The 26841-nt window shown below is 37.8% G+C and overlaps 1 protein-coding gene and 1 long non-coding RNA gene across 7 annotated transcripts in view; one reads left to right on the plus strand and one right to left on the minus strand.

Annotated features, from left to right (window-relative positions):
- EPS8 (EGFR pathway substrate 8, signaling adaptor) overlaps window positions 1–26841 on the plus strand; it is a 151429-nt gene that overhangs the window by 42150 nt on the left and 82438 nt on the right. The window contains exon 2 of one of the 4 annotated variants that reach the window (XM_072954788.1): window positions 13390–13514. The exons of 1 other annotated variant lie outside the window; for it this stretch is intronic. The gene's annotated coding sequence lies outside the window, so the exon portion shown is untranslated. Of the gene's footprint in view, window positions 1–1356; window positions 1377–13389; window positions 13515–24273; window positions 24391–26841 lie in introns of those variants that run through there. 2 more of the 4 variants (XM_072954789.1, XM_015235663.3) reach the window with 2 other exon arrangements.
- LOC140691357 (uncharacterized) lies at window positions 109–10884 on the minus strand. Of its 3 annotated transcripts, none has more exons than XR_012066987.1 (5): window positions 10749–10884; window positions 10123–10143; window positions 8825–8894; window positions 6040–6220; window positions 109–341 (listed from the first exon to the last, which is right to left on the minus strand). It is a non-coding gene; the product is annotated as an uncharacterized lncRNA (long non-coding RNA). The 3 variants fall into 3 exon arrangements; XR_012066988.1 differs by having other exon boundaries at window positions 10123–10148; XR_012066986.1 differs by having other exon boundaries at window positions 10123–10257.

Below are 26841 nucleotides of genomic sequence, written 5' to 3' on the forward strand. Positions count from 1 at the left end.
CCTGGTTACTGGCCCTGTTAAGGAGGTGCTAGGAGGTGGCACGACACACGGTCCAAGGCTCTAAGCCAAGCCTCATTGTCCCATTGAATTTCATGTACGAAACACAGATTCAAAGATAACAATTATTAAGAATTTCAAAACAATTACTGTAGAACAAGATCCCGACCCTCCTGTGTATGAAACATTGTGTCCCTGTTCTGGTTGCTTGTCCGTGAAGCCTGCCCTGGTGAAGAGTATTTTTTTTCAGATATTCCTTTCTGGGTGGGGCCCCCTCAGTAGGCACTGGAGATCCCTTGCTGTTCATCTTCTGGGCCGCAACTCCTTTTGAATGTGCAGTATCTCTAAAAGCACCATTTAAAAAAAAAAAAAAGAGTGTTACCTTTTTCCTATCATTACATGGACGTGCTCAACTTAATGCTTTTGGATGACATGACGCCTTAACAGTTCTTCTCATCATTTTGCTACACAGGAGGGGGCATGATTTCTGTCTCACAGACCTGGAAACCGAGGCTTAGAGTGGCTGGTAAGAACCTCTGTTAAAGCCACACAGTAACTGGCAGAGCTGAGATGTAAGCCTGGGAAAGACTGACTTGTGCATCGGTCTGTACCGTTTCTGCTGGCTCTAATGGAAGTCTTAGTGTCAGATCTACATGGCACCTGTGTTATGGTGGCAGCTTTGTGCCTACGGACCTTCTTAATTAGTGAATTAGTGTGTATGTTTGTAGGGTGCTATAGCTTTTAAACTCTGCATCAGTGTTAGTCATCAGTGGGGATCTCGTCTTTGATGCAATAAGATTCTGCATCTGTCAGTGTGATTTTTTTTCCCCTGTCTTTTGTTCGCAAGATTTCTCAACTGCTCAGATTTTTTTTTCCCTTTGGGCAATTTCCATCCTCCACTCTGCCCTCATCTCAGAGAATTTTCTGTGTCAGTGGGTCCTTATGTGTCAGAGAACATAAGAGGAGAAAATGAAGGACTCCCAGAGGAAGCCGATGGCGTTTTTAAAAGCTCATTAAAAAAACATCTGAAGTGACCTCAAGGGACTTTTGGAGTCTCTTTTGAAAGGCTTTGTTTACTAGTAGCCTTCTGTTCAGAGGGCTCAGTGTGGGGAATATGGACTGAAGTCGGACAGACCTGTCTGACATTCTGCCTCTGCTTTTGTGACTTTGAACATGTTTCGTAACCTCTAAGTCTTGGCATCTTTACCTGTAAAATGGAAGTGATGCTGATACGTGCTCCCAGGTTATTGTAAAGATGACATGAACTACGGTATGTGCTGTGTTCGTATAGATCGAAGGCTAGGCTTGGAAGATGAACCCAGGGAGAGCGCCTGTGCTGAATTAAAGCAGACGTGCCCTCCACGGACTAAGGGCGAAGGGTAAGATCACAACTCCAAGTGTCTGAAGGTCCTACTCCCAGGTTTGGTAGACTTAGCCCCATCACAGAGTTTAACTGTGGGGAACTTAATGATACCCAGAAGTCCTTAGAGTGAAGGTATACATAGGTATATACTCATAGGTGAATTACAAAAAATTTATTAAGCACCTGCTACTGCCAGGCACTATGCAGGTGCAGGTGATACAAAAGGAAAATAAGTTTGCGCTGTTGATTTTGGAATTCACACACCAGCTATGGAACAGGTATGTAAACAAATGACTGATCTAACACGATGGGCTTTAAGGTGCGTGCAGAAAGCCCTAGGGCATCCGGCGAGTTGGAAGGAAGCCATTCTTTGTTGATAATTTATTTTTAAGGATAAGCATTTTCTTATGGTAGAAGCATTATCAGAAAGTCTGATGATTTGTCATTTTTAGTGTAGATTGATCCTCAAACACCAAATGTGTTTAAGATGTTAACTTTACATTGGCTTTTTAATGAAAGCATTCTATCTTTAAACTTTTTTAAAAAAAATGTATCTGTGCGGAACCTTCATGACTTCGATCAATAGAAGTTATAGGCACATTCTTGTTGTCCTGCTGATTGCATAAAGACACTCATAGCTTCAATGTGTGCAAGGGTTTTTTAAGCCCATCAGAGTGGATATGTTTTCCAAATGACTATTTGCATCCGTGGGAAATATTTTTAGCAATGTAGGGCCAAGTAGGTTTATGTTATCTAGCATAGTGGTAGTGTTAACCAGCATAATAATGATTAGATCTTGACAATTGGAATATTAGCTACTGTGTATTAAACATTAACAGGAATAAATATTATATATAAAAGATTAAAATATATTGAATATGTTGTGTATATAATAAGTCGAATCCACATATCACAATATTCTACAGCAGAAACTAATTTCCTTACTTTACAGAGGAAGGAATTTGAACTTGCTTGAAATCACATAAAACTACTAAGGAATAGAACCAAACTGAACTTCAGAGTCTTTGTTCTTTTCACCTTTTTAAGTTGAATACAACTGTTTTTCACTTAACAGGATTTATAATACAATAATCTAAATTACAAATGCATTATCCAAACTTGAAGAATTTGAGCCAAAATCTATGCTACCATTCTAACTCGTCTGAGTCTCCCTCGTGCCAGTTGAAGTGAACAAAAAACTTTGGAAATAAAAAATATATCTAGTCTGGCAATTTGCTTATATTTTTAAACCATCATTCCTTTTCCAGCTTCAAAGAAATTGCTAGCAATACTTAATAAAGAGCTCAGCCATTACGTATAAATGAAACAACATTTTAGGTAAAGAATTGAGACAGTATCTACTGGTTGATACATTAGTATTATTATCTAGTCAAAACATTTTTTTTCTTATAGGAACATTCAGTTAAAATTTAAATTGTTCTTAGAAGTACTTCTATTATACTACTTGAGTTCTATGATAATACTTGAGGTACCATTTTTTTTGATGTGCTATGCTGAATTTCTCAGATTAGAAATGATTTGTATTGTGGAAAATTCCAAATATACAAAATAGAAATAGTGTAACAAGCCCTTTTATAGTCATGATCTGGCTTCAGCAGTTACTAACTCTTGCCCAATCTCGTGTCATCCATCTCCCCATTTTCTTCCCTCTCTTGTAAAGCAAGGCAGATTTCAGACATACTGTTTCACTTATAAATCTTTCAGTACATCATTCTAAAACCTAAAAACACTTTTAAAAAGCATAACCATACTTTAATGGTCACACCTGAAACTAAAAGTGAACTGTTCTTTAATACTAAATATTCAGTTAATGCTCAGTTTGCCAGTGTTTTCATAAAAGTGTGCTTTTCACATTTTCTTTGAATCAGGTGTCCAGATAATGCCCTTGTGATTGGTAAATATATAGATATTCCACTCCATCTTTTCTTCTCCTTGCAGTTTATTTGTTGAAGAAACTAGATTATTATGTGCAGAATTTTCCACAACTAGATACTGCTGATTGTATCTTAATATGTTCCTCTGTCCTGTGTAGTTTTGATAAACTTGTAGAAGGAGCTAGGAGCTTAATCAAATAAAGGTGATGTTGAGCATCTTTGCATGTACATGTTGGCCAGCTGTATATCTTCTTTGGAAAAATATCCAGATCTTCTACCCATTTTAAAATTGGATTGTTTTTGCTATTGAGTTGTATGAGATCTTTATACATTTTGGACATTAACCCCTTATCAGGTATGTGATTTGCAAATACTTTCTCCCATTCAGTGGATTGCTTTTTCATTGGTATACTTGTTTATTTTTGCTTTTGTTGCTTTTGCTTTTGGTATCAGATTCAAAAAATTATCGTCAAGACTGATGTCAGAGAAATTACCACCTATGTTTTCTTCTAGGAGTTTTATGATCTCAGGTCTTACATTTAAGTTTTTAATCCATTTGGAGTTATTTTTGTGTATGGTATAAGCCAGTGGTGCAGTTTCATTTTTTGTGTGTGTGGCTGTCCATTTTTCCCAGTACCATTTATGGAAGAGACTATCTTTTCCCCATTATATATTCTTGGCTCCTTTGTCATATATTAATTCCCCATTATATATTCTTGGCTCCTTTGTCATATATTAATTGACCATGTATGTCTGGGTTTATTTCTGGGCTCTCTATTCTGTTTTGTCTGATCTGTCTGTTGTTAGGGTGATATCATACTGTTTTATTTACTGTAGCTTTGTAATATAGTTCGAAATCAGGGCACATGATGCTTCCAGCTCTGTTCTTCTTTTTCAAGAGTACTTTGGCCATTCAGGATCTTTTATGGTTCCATACACATTATAGGATTGTTTGTTCTATTTCTGTGAAAAATGTCATTGGAATTTTGATGGAAATTGTGTTGAATCTGTAGATTGCTTTGGGTAGTATGGACCTTTTAACAATATTAACTTTTCTAATCCATCATCACAGAATAACTTTCCATTTATTTGTGTTGCTGTCAGTCTCTTTTATTAATATCTAGTAGTTTTCAGTGTATAGGTCTTCCCTCCTTCCCCAGTTAAATTTATTCCTAGGTATTGTATTTTTTTTGATGAAATTGTAAAAAGGGATTGCTTTCTTAATTTCTCTTTCTGTTAGTTCATTATTAGTATGTAAAAATCACAACAGATTTTTGTATATTGATTTTGTATCCTAAACTGAATTCATTTATTAGTTCTAACAGTTTTTTTTTCTTTTTTGTAGAGTCTTTAGATTTTCTTTATATATTATTATGTCATCTGCAAATAGTGACAGTTTTACTTCTTCCATTACAATTTGGATGCCTTTTCTTTCTTTTTCTTGCCTAATTGCACTGCCAAAACTTTCAGTACTATGTTGAATAAAATTGGTGAGAGTGAGCATCCTTGTCTTGTTCCTAATCTTAAATTAAAAGCTTTCAGCCCTTTTCATTATTAGGCGTGATGTTAGCTGTGAGCTTATCACATATGACATTTATTATGTTGAAGTATGTTCCCTCTATACCCACTTTGTTGAGAGTTTTTTTTTTAATCCCAAATAGATGTAGTGTGCTTTTCAAATTCACAAACAAGTGAATTTCATAGCTGTATAACTATATGACTTAAAGTATAAGCCTTTAAATATTAGGGTTTTATTTCTATATTTTTAAACTATTAGAATGGTAATTTTTCTTCCAAGCATCAAGTACTCTCCAGCCTTACTAAATGGAATATTACTATGCATACTATTTATTTGGGTTGTGATACAGCGTGTCTTTGGAAGCTGTTGACATATGCATGATTAGATGGCTCTATATCAGATATTCTCGAGGTATTTTATAAATTTTTTTCTTCACGTCTTATGTTTTATTATTCTTTTGTTATTAAAACCTACAAATTTCTTTCTACTATCTCTAGCAACCCTAGCTTCCCAAATTCAAATTTAACGCTTCTAAGTAACAGTTCTTACGTGCTGTGGATTGATTTGATTATTAACTTTTTTAGAACTTTGTCTAAGATTTGAAAAGATCCAAACTGAACTTGAGGGTATCCTCTAAGAGCAAGATGCAGAAGGGTAGCACATAGACTCTGAGGAATCGATTTCAGTAGCCATGTAACTTTTTAATTTACTTTTAGACATTGCTGAGGTGTTATGGATGTGTGGCCTCTAGGCAAGTGAGATTTTATTATATTAGAATCCGAGCAGAAGAATGAAAACCGACCTTCAGTATGTCCATTATTTTGACTTAGAGAGTTGGGATTCAGATTCAGAACTCCCATACTCCAAAGTCCATTGCTGTTAGACTCATGTGATAGAGAAGTCAACACTGTTAATTATTATAGTTCTTTCCAATTATTTGGTATTAGTGATAGTTTTTTATTTAAAACACAAACTCTTTGTCCTTGTCTTATTACTGCTATCCTGGCTTTTAAAAAATGTTCACACATATGGATTCTTTAAACACCTAATAGGTAGATACCTATTTTAAATGTATTTTACAGCATTGTAAGATATAGGTCATTTAATAGCATGCACTTTTAAAATACCCTGGCTACTACGTTTATTTATAAGCCTTGAAGCTGAATATACAAATCAACTACATATAGGAGATAATTAAATATGCCTATTCTACTGACAGTTTGTAAAATGCTAGAAAATAACTACCAAATAGCAAAATAAAGTACCTTTGGGGTATTTGGGTTAGATGTGGATTCAAGTTCTTTTTTAAATCTTAGAATCGTTGTTCAGTACATCCCAGAGTTACTGCAAGGATTTAATCAGATAGCATGTTAATGTGCCTAGCACAATATGTGATTCTTCATGATCTCTTTCCTCTTTATCTTTTCCAGCCATGTAATTTTGAGTCTAGATAAAAAGAGAACACAAAGTATAAGTAAAAGAGAACAAAGTGTATTTATTAATCAAAAGCAACTGTTGCTTGCATGCTGTGCTTCAAAATGAGTGATATTTTACTTTTATTCATTTACTCTCACGTGATGTTTGTCTTTAATGCAGCTCTCATTGAACTGAATTGGAAACGTAAGAATTGGAGCATATTTTCATTTTTGTGGTGAGTTCATTTGTAGATAAATTAGTATATTTGGAGCAGTCTGCTGTTACTTGGGAAATTTTGTCATTTGCATGTGCTCATTGACATATTACAATTATCCAAGAGATGCTTTTAGTGTGAGTGGTGGCGAGAGCCTCCCCAGCCCCAAAAGCTGGCTGTGCCACAGGTGCCCTCAGTGTTGAATTCTTTGTGTCAACCTGACAGTTTTAAAATGGGAGTGATATTGCTGTTGGCTCTGGGACCTTCCAGATTCTACGTTGTGAGGATAAACTGAGATCATGGACGAAAGTGTTTTAATAACAAAAAAAAGTAAAGTAGGGGCCGTAATCTTGTGAACTGTATAGCGAATTAAATGGGAATTAATAGTTTACATGGAGAGAATCTTTTTAAGGATGAAAATTTTGAATATAATTGTAGCCTGATGCCACTGGGAGAGTGGCAATTGTACTAAGACAGGACCATCTTATATGTTGTTTCTGAGAAAAACTGGCAAGCACAGAAGAGAGAGAAAAGGAGGAAAGCAAGAGGAAGAGTGGTAGAAAGAATACAAAACAGAACGAAACCAATTAGATGGCTTTGAAAGCACCGGAGTTTCTAGAACTGCAAATTTCTTTACTTACTAGGAATTATTAGCAGGAACTATTCGTCTGTGAATTACTGACTGTGTATTTTCCATTTAAAACCTACTTACGTTATTTACAGTTTCTTTTTACTCAGAGTTTTATATTCTTGCTGTGGGGAAAAAAAAAATCTAGTTCTGATTTCTCCCTTCTGTAGAGTTTTAGCCATTCATCTGGATGCACTGATAAATGTAGTCTGGAGCTTAGTAAAACTTAATGAGTGTTTTTTCTAAATCTGTCAGTATTTTTGTTGGTTTGGTTTTCTTTTTAACTTCCTTTATTTTTCTTGTTGTTCTTCAGTCCCCCAAGTCCAAGTCATGGTCTGTCTCTGTTTGGGGGGAGGTTTTTCACATACTCTCTTATTCTTGGTCTCCCAAGAAAGTATACCTAGGTTTTTTTTTTAAAGGATCCAGGTTACTATATAGAAAACACGATTTCGGTATTTCTTTCCAGTAAGTGTGTTTTCCGAGTATTTTCCTACGTCTTGGAGGAGAAATACAGGCTGAGTGGAAGTAAAATTACTACCTCCGAGTGCCCTGTAGTGCAGGTGTTATCCCATCCTCATGTGGTGGTCGTTACTCTGTAGCGAGATGACTTGGTCATCTTTTGTCTGATGTTTCAGCTGATGACTATCTGTGTCAGTCTAGAGGAAGATGTTATGTTTTCTTGGCACAGTTTACTTATTATTCAGCTCCTTGCTAAGTGACTGAGGGGGCTGCTGTGTTCAGGGCCTTTCACAATGACTGGTGACTTGTCCTTTAATCTTCAGAGCTGGCGCAACAGTTTTAATTCTTCTGCAGCCCCTTTAACCTCTAATTTATTGCTTGGCTGAGTCATCAGGCAGCTACTTTTGTGTTCTCTTTATGCAATGTCAAGGCATACTCCTTTGTATCTTTAAAAGAAATGCTGTTTCTTAGTAAATAATTGACTTATTTAGTTTCACTTATAAGTCATTTCTTTGGTTTCCCCAAAAGTGATTGACTAGTCCAAAGAAACATAGTTCAGGGGACTTTTACCAATTTTTTTTTTCTTTTTAAATTCAGGCAGTGAATGTAGGATGTAGCAGAAGGGCCTGGGTTTATAGTCTTCACCATCTAATACTTGTAAAATTTGGGGCATGTATCCTCCCTGAGCCTCAAACTTTATAGTTATAAAATGGGTACAGTGTTACCTATATAGAATTGTTGGCATTAAATGAGATAGTATATAGAGAGTGCCTAGTACAGCCTGGAGCACAAATATGTACTTAAGGTAATTATTGTCATAACTGGTTTCTCCTCCTCCTGGTTGTCATCATTGTCACAATTATTTGGCAGAGCCCAAAGGGAGTTCTGTACACGTGAGCTCAAAACAGAAGGCAGCCTTGATAAAGGTCTCTTGTTGCTTCAGTAAATTACCTTGAGAACTTGTGTGCAATTTTTTGTTGTTGTTGCATTATTCATCTTTGTTAGAATGAAAAAGTCCAGGCTTAGAGATCATTCAACGTGTCTGACTGAGGTTACCACAGACTTATGGAAATGGGTTAACTGTTTGCCAATAAGCTGTTTCTGGCAACAGTGTTTGAGTTTTATGAAATACACAGTTTAACTTCAGACTTAAGTGCTCTCAGGGGTAGACAGTTATTTAAGCCATTTACCTTTGCAAGAACAACACTCAAAAAAGTACTAACCACTTAAAAATATCTACCTTTTCCAGAGTATTTCCATTTTATGGCTATGATGAAAAAATTCTACCGTGAAATCAGATTTTAAAGAGCAGGCATATATAGTGATGACTTACCAGCTTCCTTTTACCTACGAACAGGCACGCCTGACTTTCTGTCTGTGAGCGCACAGCGTGAGCGTCCAAGCTGTAGGGGGTTAAATCATAGCACGTTGAGTAGCTTCTTGCTGTCAGTTTGGGGATGATTGAAACTACCTGCACATTGAACTGAATGAAACCTTTTTATGCAAGAATACTAGGAACAAATGTTTCTATTCAGGATTTACTCTAGCTCTGGATCTTTAACATGGAATTCACATGAGGTGAAAAAGCCCGAGTGAAACATTTAACATGGTGAAAAGCTTATTTAAAAATTTTATGCTCTGAATTTAATTCTTCAAAATACCTTGAAAAGGCAGTAAGTATTTCCAAGAGGACAGAGACAGGGATTCTGTTTAGGGGATTTGATTCAGTCAGTAAAAAACTTGGGTGACAGTTGCCCAGAATGTTTTGATTATTCTATCCAACAAGGATTTATTTTCCTACCATATAAGGACATGCCTTTAAGATAGTACTATAAGATATATTATTGGCTGAATTTTTGCCTGAGATGCAATTCTGAAATGAGTAAGTGGAATATTTTAAATGTTATGTGGAAGCCTGTCATTTGTGAATCCATTTTTAAAGCAGCATATAATAGATCTTTCATGCTCTTGGAGATTTTCTTATTTCCGTGTAGATAACGGGGCTCATCCAGCTCATCTCCATTTTTTTTTTAAGTTATGTGAGAAGTGCAGTTATTTTCTGAGGCAGGTGAAGGAAAAGAGGAGCTGTATCGTAACCCAAGAACATAGTTATTATCGGGACCGTGTCGTGGAACCAAAAGGAAATGAAGGGTTGATGAGCTGCAGTCAGAGGGCAACTAACACTGACCTAAATGCATAGTGTGCCTGATTGTCAAGTTCGTCATTCTCCTTAGTGACACAGGAAGCCAGTGGAGACGAGGTAGAGGAGTGGTAGGCCAGCTTTAAAGGTAAGGCCCCTGCCCTCAAGAAGTTAATAGTTTCATTTACAAATCAGAATTATGGTGACACAACATTGTAAAATGATTATAAATCAATAAAAAATGTTAAAAAAAACAAATTAGAATTATCTATTTTAAAGCCCCTTAGTTTCTAAGCTCCCTGTGGACATGAGGAGTCTAGTCCCGGTGTATCTTATTGAATCTTTATCTTTCAGATTTTCTTCAAGTACCTACCTTGGTGCTTAGACTATGCATTGGCTGAACTAAACTGGCAGGACACTATCAAGTGCTAAAGAGACAGACTGTGTTTTTATTCTCTGTAGAGTGACTAGCAGCACACAGTACATCTTACCTGTAGCAGAATTAGATTGGTCTTCTCTCCAGGATCCAGGTAAGCAAGGAGAGGAGTGTAGAGTGAAATATTTAAAGTGTAGGAAAACCAAAACCAGAATCAGCAACCAAGAATTCTATATCCAGCAAAATTATCCTTCAAAAATGAAGGAGAAAGACTTTCTCAAACAGAACTACAAATACCCTTGCCTTGAAGGAAATGTTAAAAGAATTATGATTCCTAAATGTTCCAGTCAGTGGGTTATCTTTTTATTTTCTTGGTTGTGTTTTAGCACACTTTTATTGGCTTGAATATTTTGCTACCAAAGATCGAAATCAAGATATATTGTGCTTTGAATTTTTCTGGAAATAGTATCTCTGAAAAGACCATTTTTCAGTTAAGCTTATTCACAATCTTAAATAGGTAATGTTCTTTGTATTCAAAGTAAGTCACAGAGCATGAACTTTGGACTTTATTTTCATGCAAAAGGTATATGCTCTCCTCAAACAGATATATGGTGGTGTTAGGAGTCATGCCTAACCTTTCAAATTCAGTTAACGACTCAGCATCCAGGAGAATGCTCCTGATTATTGTTCCTGTGTTTTTGTAACATCCTCTAAGGCTCTTTGTTGTGAGAAACAAATTACCTTTTTGTATCTTGGGAGTCAGTGTTATTAAGTTTCTTTAAGCTTCATCTCTTGGACCGTTATTAGTTTGGCCCAGGACACTGTGTAAATTATATACATGTATACACTCCCAGATCACTTCCTGGTTTGCAGATGGAATCTGTGAATTGGCTCGTGTGTGTGTTTTAAGAGTTATTACCATGGTGATGAATAATCCGCGGAGTTTTACGGTTGGCATGACTCTCTCAGGTTGGGTCACCTGTGTTTTCTTACTACCAGTTTCCCACCCTTTGGGCAACAGTTAAATTTCCATCATTAAAAACCAAGTAGTTAGAATGCAAAAGTAGTGACTTAGTAGAATTAGCTACTTTAACGCCTTTAATCTGTTGATTATTTCCTTTCAGTGCTAACTAGCAGGGGCTTACTCCCTTCACACAGCCTTAAACCTCCCCTTTGCAGTCAGAACTGGTGGGGAATCACTCTCCTGTACTGCAGTTGTGAATTTGTCATCATTTGTTGACACATTATAGGGGAGGGGAGAAGAGAACTGACAAAAACATCTTGACGAAAGAAACCAGACTTCTCCATTCTTGATTTTAATGGGTCAACATTTCAAGTAATTTGCTTTCCTGTATTTACGTGTGCTGTGGCAGTGGGTCAGCTGTCTTAACCTTAAACCTTGTCCATACCTACAAACATTTAAAAGTCATGTAAAAGTTTTTCAGTTACGTTTCAAATATAACACAGGAATGAGGAAGCGTGTACACAAGTGAAACAATGAATTTGGGTTCATAAAGTGAGTGGTTGATTTGGGCGTATACACTGTATGCCCTGTGGTCAGAACGGATGTAATGAGAGCTTCCTACTTGGGGTCGATGCTTTCATAGCCAACCCAGCTCTGTACAGTCCGAGATATCTGGAAATTAAATCAGCCAGGAAAATAATCAGAACCCAGATGGCACAGGCCTCATGAGAAATTAAAACAGCCAGACTGTAGTTGCTTGGGTGTAACTCAGATTTAACCAAACAGCTTACTACAGTTCCCTGAGTGGAATGATGATGTTAAGAGAGCTAGCGAATTTCAAACCCCGGAGAAATACCACTTACGGAATTACAGTCATCCTCGTCAATTTAATAATTTAAACCTAAAGAGTCATATGCAGCACAGTTTCATTTAGTTCAGTTCTGGTTCTGATATGTCTTCTCTAACTCATAACCTCTCAGCCATCAAAATGGTTTTCCATTTAATTAATTTGAATTGAAGAGATTTTCCCTTTCTCTCTTTTACACCTACATTATTGAGAAAATTCATAATAATCATTTCTGCTTCTAGAATGACTATATGATTTCATTTATAACTAGTATAGTACACACTTCATTGTAGGGACTGAGTGTACCTTCATTTATTTATTCATTCTTTCAGGAGGCAAAGGAAGGCAGGAAAACTAATCACCAACTAGATAGATAGATGATTAGATAGATAGACAGACGAATGAGTTAATAAATAAATAAGTAAGATAAAGCTACAGATTGTCACTTCAAAACCTGCATCTTATTGTCATCTCACTGTTTTGAGAAATACTCACTGTATCATCAATGCCTCCAGCAAGAAAGCATTCTGTACGTGTGTGTACCTGTGTGTGTGTGTGTGTGTCTGTGTGTGTGTGTGTCTTCACTCTCTGCTGTCACTCCCTAGACATCCAGGCTTTTGTCAAAACATGGCAGTTCCCTCTTGACTGATTTTCACAAACCCACCTGGCGTTTATCACTGCATCTTGGTTGTTATGGTTCTTTTATTGGACTTTGGCACATAGTTGAGTGCTGCTGAGCGGATGCCGCCTTCTCCAGGTGATTCATTTTTAAGAGTTTCTTCTCTGCCAACCACAGGGACTGAATTTTATACCCCACAGAGGAATGCAGAATTCTCAGCTCAGCCCCCACCTCCCCAAATCCCACCACCCTGTCCTCCTTGACAATAATTATCTGTCTTGTTTCTTGCTGTTTTTCTGCCTGTATCCTTTGTTCCTCAGCTTGTTGTTAATCGGAAAGAACCACTTAATCCTTCTTGCTCTGTTAGACTCTTTAATTTCTGTTGTGACATCATCTTCAGATATTAGCTCTTCACAGTGCCTTCCTAACCTTACTGGAAGAGAAGTGGCAATTTGCTTCCCGAAAACTTTCTATTTATTCAGATTTTATGACTAACCCTTCCCTAGCCAACATCATAGGCTTTTGACCTTTTATTACTCTTAAGTATGATTTTATTAGGTTTATGCTGTGTTCAGTGTTCACATATATACCTGTGCTCTTTGTGTGCTTTTAGTGCGTGTGTCAGTATCCATAGTACAGAGTGACCTATCGGGTAAATTCTGCATCTTATTTATGAGCCAGCCAGCATATTCACGTGAGGCAAATTTCAACACACATCTGGTAAATTTATAATAAATATTTGTTTGTTGATGTGGCTTATGAGTCTTTAAAATTCATATTTTTTCTGTCATTCTTATTTTTTCCCTTCATCCATCCCTCTGTTCTTTGGTGGTGAATCAGGGCTATTGCGATGAGATCTTTACAGGTCTGCTGTCCAAGGTCAGTACTGAGTAGTGGCTGCGTCACCATATGATGAAGTCATTCATGTAACCCACTGTGTAATTTTTGATAGGGTGGCAAAAGCATGAGAATTAAGACGAACAGAGAAAGTGGAAGTGCTGTGTAAACTGCACATGTGTACGCGCACACGCTCTGGGAGGGATTCCGGGCAACGCGAAGTTCGTGGTGTGAACTGAGGTATGTCGTTGCTGTAACTACTGACAGTCCCCGCTAACGAGTAGAGGTTGGCTTAGACAGCTAGCGGGTGAGTATGAGAGCTTCCTGGTTTATCCTGACTTATTGGCGTGGATCTGTGGGCGAGTGGTGTCCCAGTGGAATGCACAATAGCGTTTGCCTTAAAGTAAACAAAGTGGATTTTTTTTTTAATGTTTCTTAACAGGATACCTAGGAATGCGTGATCTTTGATAGATACTGAATTTTATTTCATTGTTAAATGAATCAAAGTGGCATAAAGTAAACTGAATACTCATTGTTATGCATTTTATACTGTTTTAATTTGGGGGCTGGGGGCAACCTTGAAGATTGCTTGCTTTTTAAGAGTAGAGCAGTGTCCGTTGCTAGCAGATACGGAAATGTCTTTAAGCAGCCCCCCTCAGGAAGTTGAGGATGCGAGGAGAATTGCTGTGGGAGGCATACATCAGTGTGTGTACTTCTAAAAGATCCACATCAAAATCTACTTAAAATCCATGTATGTGACTATGTAATATGTACTTATTACACCATAGCAGCCAGATTTTAAAATAGAATTATAGCTGATTTGAATTAATGTTTCTATTTAAAGACAGAAAACATTTGATAAAGTTAACGCATGTTGAGAAAAGCTACCTTATCTTGTCTGATTCTTAGTCTTTTCTAATGTTGAGTTGAAGTCAGTTAAGGCAGACTTTTGAGTAGCATATTTGAAACATACCACAGATGTGAAAGACACAGCTTATTTTGGGAATCTGAGACGCGAATTCAATTTTGACATCAAGTTCTGGACGTTCATAGCCTCAGGGACTGACTGACCGGCGCATGGGTGATGTTTTGATTTTAAATGAAGAGGCCATAGAAGTTCTCTGTGTGTCAGTGAGAACCCTAATTCTCAAAGGCTATAAGAAATAAAGAGTGACAACAGGCATCCTTACATAAATGAAATGCTGCTTTAGGACCAGCAGAGTCAACACACTGGTTACCTTAAAACTTAATTCTGGTTTCACAGTCAAAGTTAAGCTGTGCCCTCTTTGGGGTGGAAGACGTAGCGTTAGGTTAATGTGTAAGCTTTATCGTCTGATGTACAAAATGACCTTCCTTGGGAGTTGGTCAAAAAGGCACTTCTGGTTTTGGATTAAATACAGTTAGAATAATCTGAGCAGGTGTAAAGAAAGGATTACCACCTACACCCGATTTATAAAAAGATAAATAGATATGATTTTTAATTTAGGGATAGGGTCTGATATTATTAAGAGTACAGAAAGACCTAATCTACCTTAAAAAAAAAGATGTACAATAGGTCTACTTTATATTTTTAAGTCAGAGCTGGACACCAAAACATAAATCTAAGCTGTATGTTTATTTTGATCTAGATAAAAAAATCTCACGCATGTTTATGCCTTATACATACACAATTAAAAATTCCATGCTGACAGCTAAGAGAATGAATCCTGTTGATCTAAAAGGAAAAACAAAGGTGAAAAGTCAGCAAGAAAATTTTGAAGAAGGTATGTGGAAGTAGTTTTAACAAGAGATCAGTTATCACTGTTAAACTAAGAGATGTGTAGAAATTTTTTCCTCTGTCAAATTGGGACAGATTTTTAAAAGAAGTGATGTGCAGTGTTTTGGGGAGAGTGTGGGAGAACAGAAAGAAACAACTTAGAAACCATTGGTAAGAGTGTAAGTATAGTGTCTGTGGAGTAGAGGGGAGAAGGGTGATTTCCTACGTCCTCTCACGGTCCCTGGCTGGACATGCAAATTGAAGTGACAAAGAGATTAACAGGAGAAAAGCACGCAAATTTATTTAGTAAAAGTTTTGTGTGACGTGGGAGCCTTCGTAAGGAAATGAAACGATTAGACGCGAGTGTTTTTCTGCTGGGTTGGATGGAGAATGGACAGCTGTGGAGGAAAATGATGGATTAAAGAGTATGAGATAAGTGTAGGAAGCAAAAGGAGGGGGAAGAAGAAGATTAACGATTAGGACAAACTATGAACTTAGTTTTTCAGTCCAGAGGACAGTCAGTCAGTCATTTCTAGATGTTGGACTCAAAGAATCTTCAAATGGAGTGGGAGCAAAACGCAGCAACCTGGCAGCTTTTCTTGGTTTGTGATTTGTCGCTGGGGGCGTCATCACGTGTTCTGAAGAACTTTCTGAGGGGCCCATGTGGCAACAGGCAGGGAGGCTGTGGATATGTGAGTTATTGTAGTGATTTCTCAGAAGTTTCCATTAGGTTGTCCAGTTTCAGCTTGCAGGGCTTAGGGAAAGGTGCAGTTTTATTTCTGAGTGGTTCCAAGTCAGAAGGATGGGGGGACATTGGAAACAGTTTGGAGAATAGTTGTAGCTAGATATTGGAGGAGCCTCGAAGAATTCAGGATCCAGTCTGGTTTTTAGGTAGATAACAAAAACTTCAAAGGCGATGAACAGAGCAAGAATTTAATTCCCACAAGAGTGTGCTATAGTTTTCCAATGAAACATAATTTTTGTCCCTATTGACACACCCATTTCTATTGAAGATATTCTAAGTAAGACTAATCATTAAACTTGGCCTGATTATTTACATCTAGTCCGGCAAGAACAGTGAGTGACCATATGTGCTCTTTTTAAGCATGCTTTGCTGGAACTACTAATAAAGAATCTCGGCTTAGACTTCTAAAAGATTCTTCAGATTAGGAAACCAAGCCACAGATTCACCATCAGCTTTTGCCTGCAATACTTACAGACTTGGGTGAATTCCGCTCTTTTCGAGGTCCCCAAAATATCCTGAGATTCCTGAGTCTGCCAGAAAATGACCTTCCTTACTCACCTCTCAGGCAGTCCTGTAAGCAAGATTCCAGGCAGTTTTTTGGAAGGGAGCTTTGTGAACATTGGCTCCTTGAAGTCAACCTTAGTTCCTTAAAGCTGTCTGATCGTATCTGACTCTGTGCACATCGTTCTCAGGTAGGACATTCTGGTCAAAGCCTTGCTGATATGAACGATGTTTACAGTTGTGTCCTGTTACAGGGAGAACAGATCCTTGTTGACTTTATGCAAATCACTACCTTGCCCTGAAAGTAAGAACACTCCCTAAATGATTTCAAATTCTGCAGGGATCAGGTAGGGAGAAGAGATAAATGCGTCAGTTCTGCTTACAAAAGTGTCATTTGCCAGATTGCTGTAAATTATCAGTAGCTTAAGAGAAAAAGACTTCCTTAAATCTAGGAAACGTAACATTAAAACACCAGCAATGCTTCAAACAAAAGTCACTGAAATTATAATCATCCACGTCAGTTCATTCAGTCCTGTGTTCTGCTCGATCTTTGGTTAGCAGTTCTGTGAATCCATCAGCTTCTTCATTAGTTCTGGAAACTCTTACACAGTCCAGTGGCGTGATCTCAAGGTTATTCAAGTGATGCTGTCACGGTGCGGTCTCACAGCAGCCGATTGATAAAACTTTCAGAGAAGAATCAGAGTAAACAATAACTGTCTGTGAATGACAGAAGACTTACAAATAGTTCTGGTTAAAATTCTGATGAGATTTCATCTGATAAGGAAATTTAGTCATTTCTGTGGCATATAACAATTTAAGATAGTACTTGGACAACTTATTAATAGGTATCGGCAAATTTCTATGAACTTAACACAATTTCTGAACTACTTATACTAGTACAATATTATCCATATATGTACAAGCTAGGAGGGTTTATCATCACTTCGTATTTGGCTGTCCTTCCCATGTAATTTAACATACCGAATAAACCTAATTATTTAAACATTTCTCTTTTATAAGATGAGAGACACATCCTTTGAGATTTGACAGGGACCCTCTAGGAAACCTTAAAACTATTTTGAAGTCAAAAAGACTTTGGGATTTTTATAGAAAATATCAGTTTGGACACTTGACTAAATAGGATCACAGGTCATTATGAAATAATACTTTCCTGTTTAACCAAAGTGAAAAAAGATTTTGAAGGCACATGCAGAAGGTTACACAGTTGTGAATAAAATTATAGCTCTTTATTGAGAAGACTCAGCTTTCCCAAGTAATCAGTGACCTGTTGATGACACCGTGAAGCACAGGAAATCTTATTCTAAGATATAATAGCTTGATTTCCGAGGCAGGTTACTTAAAAGGTAAAGAAACTCAGAGGAGTAGAGCTGTTTTGTAAGCTGTCATTTATTTCCGGCAGTCAGGCAGGCACTCTGCTGTTCTCCTCGCAGAGGCTGTATCACTCAGTCTCTCTGAGGAAGATTCTGTTACGTTCATTCCATGGATAAGCAGACAAACTTAGTGAAGCAACGTGGCCCTAGCCACACAGCTGTGAGTAACAGTGCGTGTCTCTGAACCGGTTTAACACAGGAAATAGAGTTTTTACAACCATGTTCTCTTGCCGATATTAATGATTTGCTTAAGGTCGTGGAAGACCAAATTGGAGAGCCAGGGGAGAAATGAAGGTTTTAGGATTCAAATCCATGGTTCTTTTCACCACAACATGCTACTCCTGCCATAGGTTAATGTAGTCTCTTTCCGTGGCCCAATGTCAGGAGTACAAGGAAATTAGAGATGTTGTCACTGAAAGATCTTGAACTGCAAACTAAACAAAGATTAAGAATTGGTTTGGAGAAAAGAATCTGAAAAGAAAAAATATAGATGCATATATAACTGAATCACTTTGCTGTACACCTGAAGCTAACATTGTAAATCAACTACACTTCAAAAAAAATAAAATAAAGTGCTGGTTTGGAGAATCGACATTTTTGTCAACTGAAAATAAACTTGAAAGTGCTCCTTAATATTTTGCCCCACTCGGGTAAACCTTCATTGTATTAATGCTTTTCAGCCCAGGGCCATAATGAACTCCTGCAGACTTGGCAGACTCCATCCAATGATCTTCAGAGAAGTTACAATTATACTGTATAGCACAGGGAAATATATACAAGATCTTGTGGTTGCTCACAGTGAAAAAAAATGTGACAATGAATATATGTCTGTTCATGTATAACTGAAAAATTGTGCTCTACACTGGAATTTGACACAACATTGTTAAATGACTATAACTCAATAAAAAAATGTTAAAAAAAAAAAAAGTGACACTGCCCCTGGCACTTTAGTATCAGTGCATCACCGTGGCTCATCGCCGTGGCATTCGGCCTCAGGTCGCACTGAAGTGTCGCCACAGTGGCTTGTCTTTATATGACCCCAGTTCTGTGTGCCGCTGACACAGCCTGATTTAAGCCCCCTCTGCCACCCCTACTTACTGGTAACATACAAACTTCTAGGATCATCTGATGTGCAAATTTAATTGCAGGTTTTATTTTCGAAGGATGATATAAGCAATATTATTCCAACAGCTCTTTGCACAGCCTTTTCTAAAACTGCTGCTCTGAAAACAGGCGTTTCATTCTGTTTATTGTAATGCTGCCTGATTTAATTTTTCAAGGCTGCTTGCTCCGCATTAGCTTGTTAAAGTATGTCTAGGGTGATTCTTTGTGGTATTTCAGAGGGTATGTGCTTTGCACTGAAACTTGGGCATTTCCCCTGATTTTTTTTTTTGCTAACTTAGTACCTTTATCAGCATTTACAACTCATTTTCTGTATTTGCTGATGCTGATTTCCCCCCACCCCTTCCTTCCCCCTTCCCTTTCTTCCCAGCGCTAGAGCACATGATCATCGTTAGGAGAGGTTAAGTCATATTGTCAAGCTGATGTGATAATTCCCTGACTGTACTGCAGAGGTGAAGATACTCTGGGAGGCATTGGTACTCTTCTATTAAATGTCTTTCTTTTCAAACCAGCACTTAAGAATCCTGAAGCACCCGTGGTTTTAACAGGCTAAAGTAATCCTATCTTTTTTTTTTTTTTTTTTAGAGTTAAACTTCACATGGAAAGCACAGGTTTGGGGTAAAGCTGTTATAAGTTTAAAAAATGCTGTTTTCCAGGGAACATCTTGTCAGCTCTTTTGATATGCATTCTCCGAGCCAATTACATGGAATGCGAGCACCATCTGAGTCAGGTGAAATGAGGAAGCTCAAAGTGAAATCTTCATCATGACAGGAAATATTGGTACCACATGCCAAAAGCTTTCATTTTCCCTGCCGCTCAGAAATTCATGGTACCTGTTGTGTTTCAGCAGCGTCCGTATTTCAGTGGGAATTTTTTTAGTAGAAATCGGAGGTTCTATCAAAATTGTTTCTTCCTTATTTCTGAGGTGAATTTACTGATGTCCTCATAGCAACTAATACTTTCCCCTCATTTATCTTTAGGTTTTCTGACTATTTGGTCATTTCATTTTTTTCTTTCCTGAAAATTTACCGTTTTATGTTGAAAAGAGTAAAACTGCCGATTGCTGTGTTTTAGCCCAAATCCAATTAAGTAGATTTTTAATTTTTACATTTGGTTGAGGTACGCATTCTAGAATAGCCCTGAATGGGCATTTACAAACTGCTCTCATTGATCTCATTTTACGGGAGAGGAAATGGAGACCGAGGGAGGTTAAGTTACTCGCCTGGGGTGCAGACCTATTGAGTGACAGACCTGGTACATAAACAGTAGCGTTCGTTTCCCAGTGCTGAGGTCGCTACACTTTCCAACTTCTCTTTGGTTATAGGACACGGATAGAAATAAGAAATCACCTTTTTCCTTCCTTTTCACTGTTCTTTTTTTTTTTTTCCAAAATTTTGTTGGTTTTTGATTGAAATTGCCAAATAAGAGCATGACTTTTTGGAATTCTACAGTGATTCCTCAGTGGAAAGTGAACATTTAAAATCCATAATCAAATAAGTTTTGTGGTTCCCTAATATATACCCAAACGTTGCCAATTTAAGGCAAAACTACCATTTTGTTCACTTACATACTGGTACATTATTTTGAAGTTCATCTTTCTCAAATCAGCATTTTCCTACCTTGTAATAAGAGACTTAAGCCATCTGTAGACTTAAAATTGAATTATCTCACTCTTCTAAATAACTTATGTGAAGAATGAATATTTTTGGTCTTGCTGTTTGTATTTGTTAACCCCAAGAAGCGCCCATTTATATATATATATATTTTTTTCTGTTTTTCTGTTTTCTACATTTAATCCAGTTTCTATGTCCAGACAATAGCTCCAAACCCATGATGACTCATTTAATCTTCTTTTTTCATATGAACAAATTGGTTCTTCCTCTCATTCACATACCATGCATGTTTGCCCTTTTGTACGCCTATTAAATGTTAATAATTTGACATGATTCTCCCCAAATATGAATTATATTGCACTCTTACTCCTTTTCCAGATGAGCTGTTAAAGCTTTGGCGTGGTCATTCTACCTGTATGGACTTAGCTAGATTAGCTTGTAAATAACTGAGATTTGACAATATACAACTTAGAGTTTAGAAACCTCTTTTGGATTCTCTCATACTTGTAGCATCTTAGTTCCTTACTCCCATTGAAAAAAAAAGGTTTCAAGTTAGAAGGAGAAGGGTTGGCTTCGAGAAGATGCAGTAGATTGTGATTCTCAGGAGAGGAAGACCAGTTGAAGAACTGAAGTTGAGCTGCACAGGACCTGAGAGTGGAGTTCTGCCCAGGTTTCCAAGATGAATGGATTGTGACAGTGATGGTCCATTCTGCTTGACTGTCCTAAGTATGTAAACGACTTCATGTCTTTTTGTATCCAATGGGCTTACTTTGATAGGTTTTCCTAGAGCTTATCTTGTCTGCCTCTATGTTTGTGGTTACAAAGTGTGAAAAGTGGGGCAAGGCTGCAAGGAAAGATGTGTGTGTGTATGCAAAAGTTTCAACTCCCTTCAATAGTCTTGGGAAAATGTACAGCAAGCAAATCTGTCACCTTCCAAATACATAATATTTCTCATGGTACTTCTGGACCAACAAATACCCACAAGCCGTGCTTAGATTTGTCCCATGTCATTGGCAGCCTGAGTGTGCATATAAATGACTGTGGTTTTCGTCCATGCAGTTTTTTATTAGTATTCTGGATACGCATTAGTCATATCCCAGACCATGCCAGATTAACCCTTTATAAAACTATCATTAACATCTTTACCAATGATTTGAAACTAAAAGATACACCAGAATTCTCTTACTGGGGACACGGGACAAATCTAAGCAAGGCTCACAGGTATTTGTCAGCTCTCTCCCCTTTCTAAGATAGGGCATTTCCCCAGAAGCACCATGAGAAATACTATGCGTTTGGAAGCGATCTGGTGCCGCACATTTCTCCATGACTAATACAGGAAGCTAGGAAATTGCACACACACACAAACACACACGCATACCACTGCTGACAACCTTGTCCTAGCATGGTGTTAAATGCTCCTGTTGACTTACTGTTATGAAAGTGACCATCTTAAAAGACTACCTATTTCTAAGCAGCGACAGTTTTGGTGTTTGGCAGACCTGTGGGCCTAAGGGCTTTATCTTCAAAATGACAGGGGTTGGAGCCGGAACAGCTCGTAAGATCTCTTTTGACCCTGTAGTTCCCAGATACACTGATGTGTTGGGCTGGAACTTCTGTGATTGTGTCATTCATTTGGAAAAAGGCTTTCCCTTCTACTATCAAAGAAAGAGATTATGTTAGTACTTTCTGCTCTTCTCCCCACTGGTTTCAAGGGTTTTTTATTCTTTTCATTTCCTTGATAATACCGCCCCACTATCCTGCCCTCTTTTTTTTTTTCCCCTGATGCTCCTCTGTTGCAGCCTGAGCTCCTCAGGGTGCAGACTCTGAAATGGAAATTAGTGTGCTGGAAGTCTCTCAGGAATTCCCTGTGCAATGGAAGGAGACCAGTGTCGGGCAGAGGGGACGGTGAGGCTGCCCTGTAGTCTCGACAGAGACGTGGCCCGTGGAGGTTCTAGAGCTGGGATGGTGCTCCCACTGTCTCCAGCTGGAGTGAGGGGGACACGCCTTCATGGTCCCCACTTCAGCCAGACTTTGGACGTGGGCTGTCCTGGGAGGGGAGCATGAGCTTACACGAGGAGACCGTTCGGCCAAGGCCATGTGTACAGAGCCGGTAGCTGGGGCCGGTGTGCTGGCAGCACTACAGGAACTGGGGGATAAATCCTCCAGTCGTGAAGGGGGATCCGGGTGCCACATCACAGTTTCCACTCCATCATTTTTTGCAAGGGTGTCGGACGTTTCAGAATGGCTTGGGGGCTGGGTTAGAATTTTCAGGAATGAGAAGTTGCAGGGCAGAGTGGTCAGGAGTTTTTAAGAAATGGTAGAGAAGGAAAGTCGGTGTGGAATGGGTTCTGCCAGACAATTGAGTTCTGGCATTGATTATTGCTTTTCTAAACAAGCTTTAAAAATTCTGTCTATTTATAGTGATGCTATTCCCTTTTTAGTTGCAGAATTCTGATGGAAACTCTGGGTGCTCCTTGCAGAGAAAAGTGCGTATCTTCATGCATATAAATTCTTTTTAGTTTTTATGAAACCTGTTTTTTCCATTTCCTATTGATAGGCTCTTTCCTTCCCCATCTCTTAATAATTAGGCTTTTTCTTTTTTTTAAAAAATTTTTTTTAGGCTTTTTCTTTTTTGTACCTTCATGTTAAAATATTAGTTGAGTACTAAATTTTCTGTTTAATGTATTTGTTAATGCTCAATCACGGGAAATCATTTTCTCACACATTTTGTAAATTCTAAATTGTAAGCTCATTTCCAGTGGGCATTCTCTTTTGCTTTTGTTGTGGTTTGGTTTTCCACTGTGGAAATCCACTGTGGCCTTGTTTATGGGGTGCTACTTTAAAATGGTTTTATGTTTGTCTAGTTCAGATACTCCAGGGACATCACAAGCCCAGGACTCCCCAAGTTTTCTTAGTTTCTTAGCTTGGAGATTCTCGTACAAATAAGATTCAGACTTCAGAACCGTTAGGACACAGGCTTAGATAGGGTTTTAATTTTCGGTTGTAAGCATTCCCCTGCCCTCTCACCCAGATTCTCAGAGACGAGCTCCACTGAACTCTTACTAAGACAGTGGGTGGATTTGTTCTGTCCCCCTTTTAACTGTGATTGCAGCTTTGACGACAGCCGGTTTTATCAAAGGACCTCAGTACTGACTTTATACCTTGCGTGCCCAAGACCTATCCTATCCAATCTGTCTCTCCCCGGGCACCAGGGCTGCTGCCTACGGTTGGGCAGGTTCTATCCTGTGTTGAAGGTGATCGGGGCCAGAAATCTAGCCTAACTCTGCTCTCCTGAGAGAGAACTTTCTTCTGAGCTCATTCCTTGAGGGGGCACCTCCTTACCAATTTCAATTAGATCTAAGCGCTAGAGAGACTCCAGTGATTATTCCTGGCGGCCACAGCTGGCAGTATTTCCTTTTGTGCTTGCCCCTCTGGCCATCAGTTCTGCCTTTGGTTTGGCACCAGAGGGATTTTCCTTTATTGCAGCTTAGAAACTTTTCAATGTGTTTATGGTGGAAAGTCTTCTGCACTAACTCAGCTGGCTGTATTGCTGTACCTAGAATTCCCACAAGTTACTTATTAATCTCTATTCCTCGGCTATCCCCTCTTTCAAATGGGAGTAATCATAGCCTATCTGCATCGTGTTAGTTTAAATTTAGAGTACGCAGTCATTTCCCCATCAGTGTCAGCCATTAGTATTTGTGCCATTTAAAGCCTTATTTTTACCACTTTAGAGAAGAGTTGGAAATGTAGTAGTGACTGTGTTTACTTACTTAACAAGAAGAGGAAGTCTCAGCTAACGCCCTGGAGAAACCAGAGAGACATTGTTCAGTGTTAGCACCAGGCCGAAACTGAAGCGTGGCGCCCCACCCTCTCTGATGTTGATGTGCCAAAGGTCAGTTGGCACCAGGAGGGAGCCGAGAGGAATGTCCTCTCAATATTGCCTGGAGGATTGCTCGGAGGAGTTTTGCCTGGATTGTGTAGGGAGGTAAGTTTGAGTTTGTGACTGTTTTCTTTGCCAAGGAGGGCTCTCAAAGGTGTAATTATGGAGGGTATGTGTAGACCTTGAAACACGTGGTAAGACTTTTAGTCCCAGTAAGCCCTTTGACAGTACTGTAAATTCCCACTCGGTATTCCGAGTGGGTTCTGAACTTGGTGAAATTGGTACACGGTCCTGCCTCCTACCTCCTGACTTCTTGCTTACGGGGGTGAGGATTTAAAGAATTTCCTTCCCTTGGGTCATAGTGTTTAAGAGAATAATTTTCTCCCTCAAATTACAGCTAAGAAGAAATCTGTTGACTATTAACAGTTGGGAAAGCACAGATATGATATATTAAGTTTTCTTAAAAGTACTTTTGAATTAATCTGATATGCAAAATACTGTGATTGTCCTATAAATATTACCTGCTTTGGATTATTATACAATGTTAGTTGTACTATGAAAATGTGCTTATTAACCACGTTCAGCTTTCTTAGGTTGTTACTGGCTTTGAGTCCACAGACTGAACACTGCCAAATTTCTGTGTAAACATTTTGCTTGGGACCGAAAAAGTAGTGAATATGTGTATTTAAAGTTTTTTTTTGTGACCCATGTATATTAATGCAACTTGTAAACTGTTCAAATAGTCAATTAATAGAAGTTTTTAAAAAACAACTCTTTGAAAAAGTCCATAATTTTTCATAAAACTCTTTCATAACACACCATCATTTTATATATATGGTATTTTAGATATAAAATTTGAACTAAATGGCAAATATGTATAATTCTTACTACAGAGAGATCTATTTTTTTGGTAGCTCTCATTGGTTTGGTACCTTTAATTTTATTCGGGAGGAGCCTTTTTGTTACTGTTCTCTTACTAATGATTAAGTACAAGGCTAAAATGTATACCATTGAAAACCATCAAGAGCTAATAATAGTGTATCACAATGTAGTAGATAACAAAAGTGCATAACTGATTGTATCACTGTTCTGGTGCTGGGAAGCGGAATGCATTCTTGAGCACAGGTGCCATGGTTATGTGCTGAACCTTTTGGAAATGGGTTCTTGGATATGTTGATGTTCCTGTAATGTCCCTATTATTTATTAAGACTCTGCACACCATAAGGAGTATTATCAACTCACACAAGTTTTAACTACTCATGCAGGCATTGTAAGCACCTTTTGGTCAGCATAAAAAAGTGAGGTTCCTTGAGATGTTGATGGCCTGATTTATTTTTACCCTTGCTGCAAAGCTTTGGTCAGCTTTTACAGGCCAAATTACAAGGCCCGTGTCAACTTCATGTTGAGTATAAATCTCACATGTGCTCTGGGAACGGGATGAAAAATATTTTGTCTTTTGACCCACTTATTCTCACCTTAAGAAGGATATCCCTGTACTACTGTACCTGGAGTGTTTTAAAGGAGGTTTCTGTTTTCAGCTCTAGACTTGGAAACAGTTTTTTCAGTTTAAGTAAATTGCATGTAAAAGGAAATGGCTTTGGAGGGGATAAGATGTTTAGACTCATTTTCTATGTAAACAGTCCTGAAATAAATTGTGTAGAGAGGTCTCCTTTTTAGTTTATTTTTTCAGTGTAATCATGTGTCATTAATTCATCAAGGTAGGTATGAAGTTTACTGAAGGAAACTGCCTTGGAGTTTTAAGGAGACTCCAAGTCAGCTCATTATATTTTAGATTTTGAAATAATAGCTTAGCCAAATTGCATAAAAATTTTATGAAGAGGATACAATGAAGTAGATTATCAAACATTCTTTTGATCATTTACCCTCTAGGGTAGTTCTAATTTAATTAAATGATTAACTGTTCTTTAAAAATTATTTTTTATTTTAGAGTTGAGGTTTGTGTATTTTTTAAGTGTTTAATTTGACATATGAACACTTAAAATGGACTTTTCAGTTATATGAAAAATTATACTTTTAATTTTTGTCAAAATTTGTGGGATTTGTATTCGGAAACTCATATGTAGAATATATTAACTAGGTTTGGAATTTGATTAGAAGAAACTTGTGGTAGTTTTAATTCTCAATATATTTTCTGAAATTTGAAAGCAATTTGTAAAATATTGTCTCTGTACTTGGTAATGTAAAATCTGAGCTGAAATGCGTGTGTGTTTCTTAATCTTGCTGTAGATCTCACACGAACGTTTGTTCAAGAACGTCTTGCTTTTAGGAACATTGGTGTATAGTCTCTTGAATATCGAAAAAGCATTGTGTCAGGTGTTTACATATAATTCAGAACCATCTTATTTAACTTCCCTAATTATATGATCCTAGTAGTCAGATTTAAATATCTCACAATGTTTTTATTATTACTGTCAAGTTGCATTGTGTTCTTTGTCTACCTTCATTGTTTCTGAAAAAAATACTTTCCCCTCAATAACTTTTCTTTATTCCACTTTTTTATACAATTAGCCAGACCCAATGACACAGTTACTATCC

The sequence above is a fragment of the Vicugna pacos genome, chromosome 34, assembly GCF_048564905.1.
Source record: "Vicugna pacos chromosome 34, VicPac4, whole genome shotgun sequence".
Lineage (NCBI taxonomy): Eukaryota > Metazoa > Chordata > Mammalia > Artiodactyla > Camelidae > Vicugna > Vicugna pacos.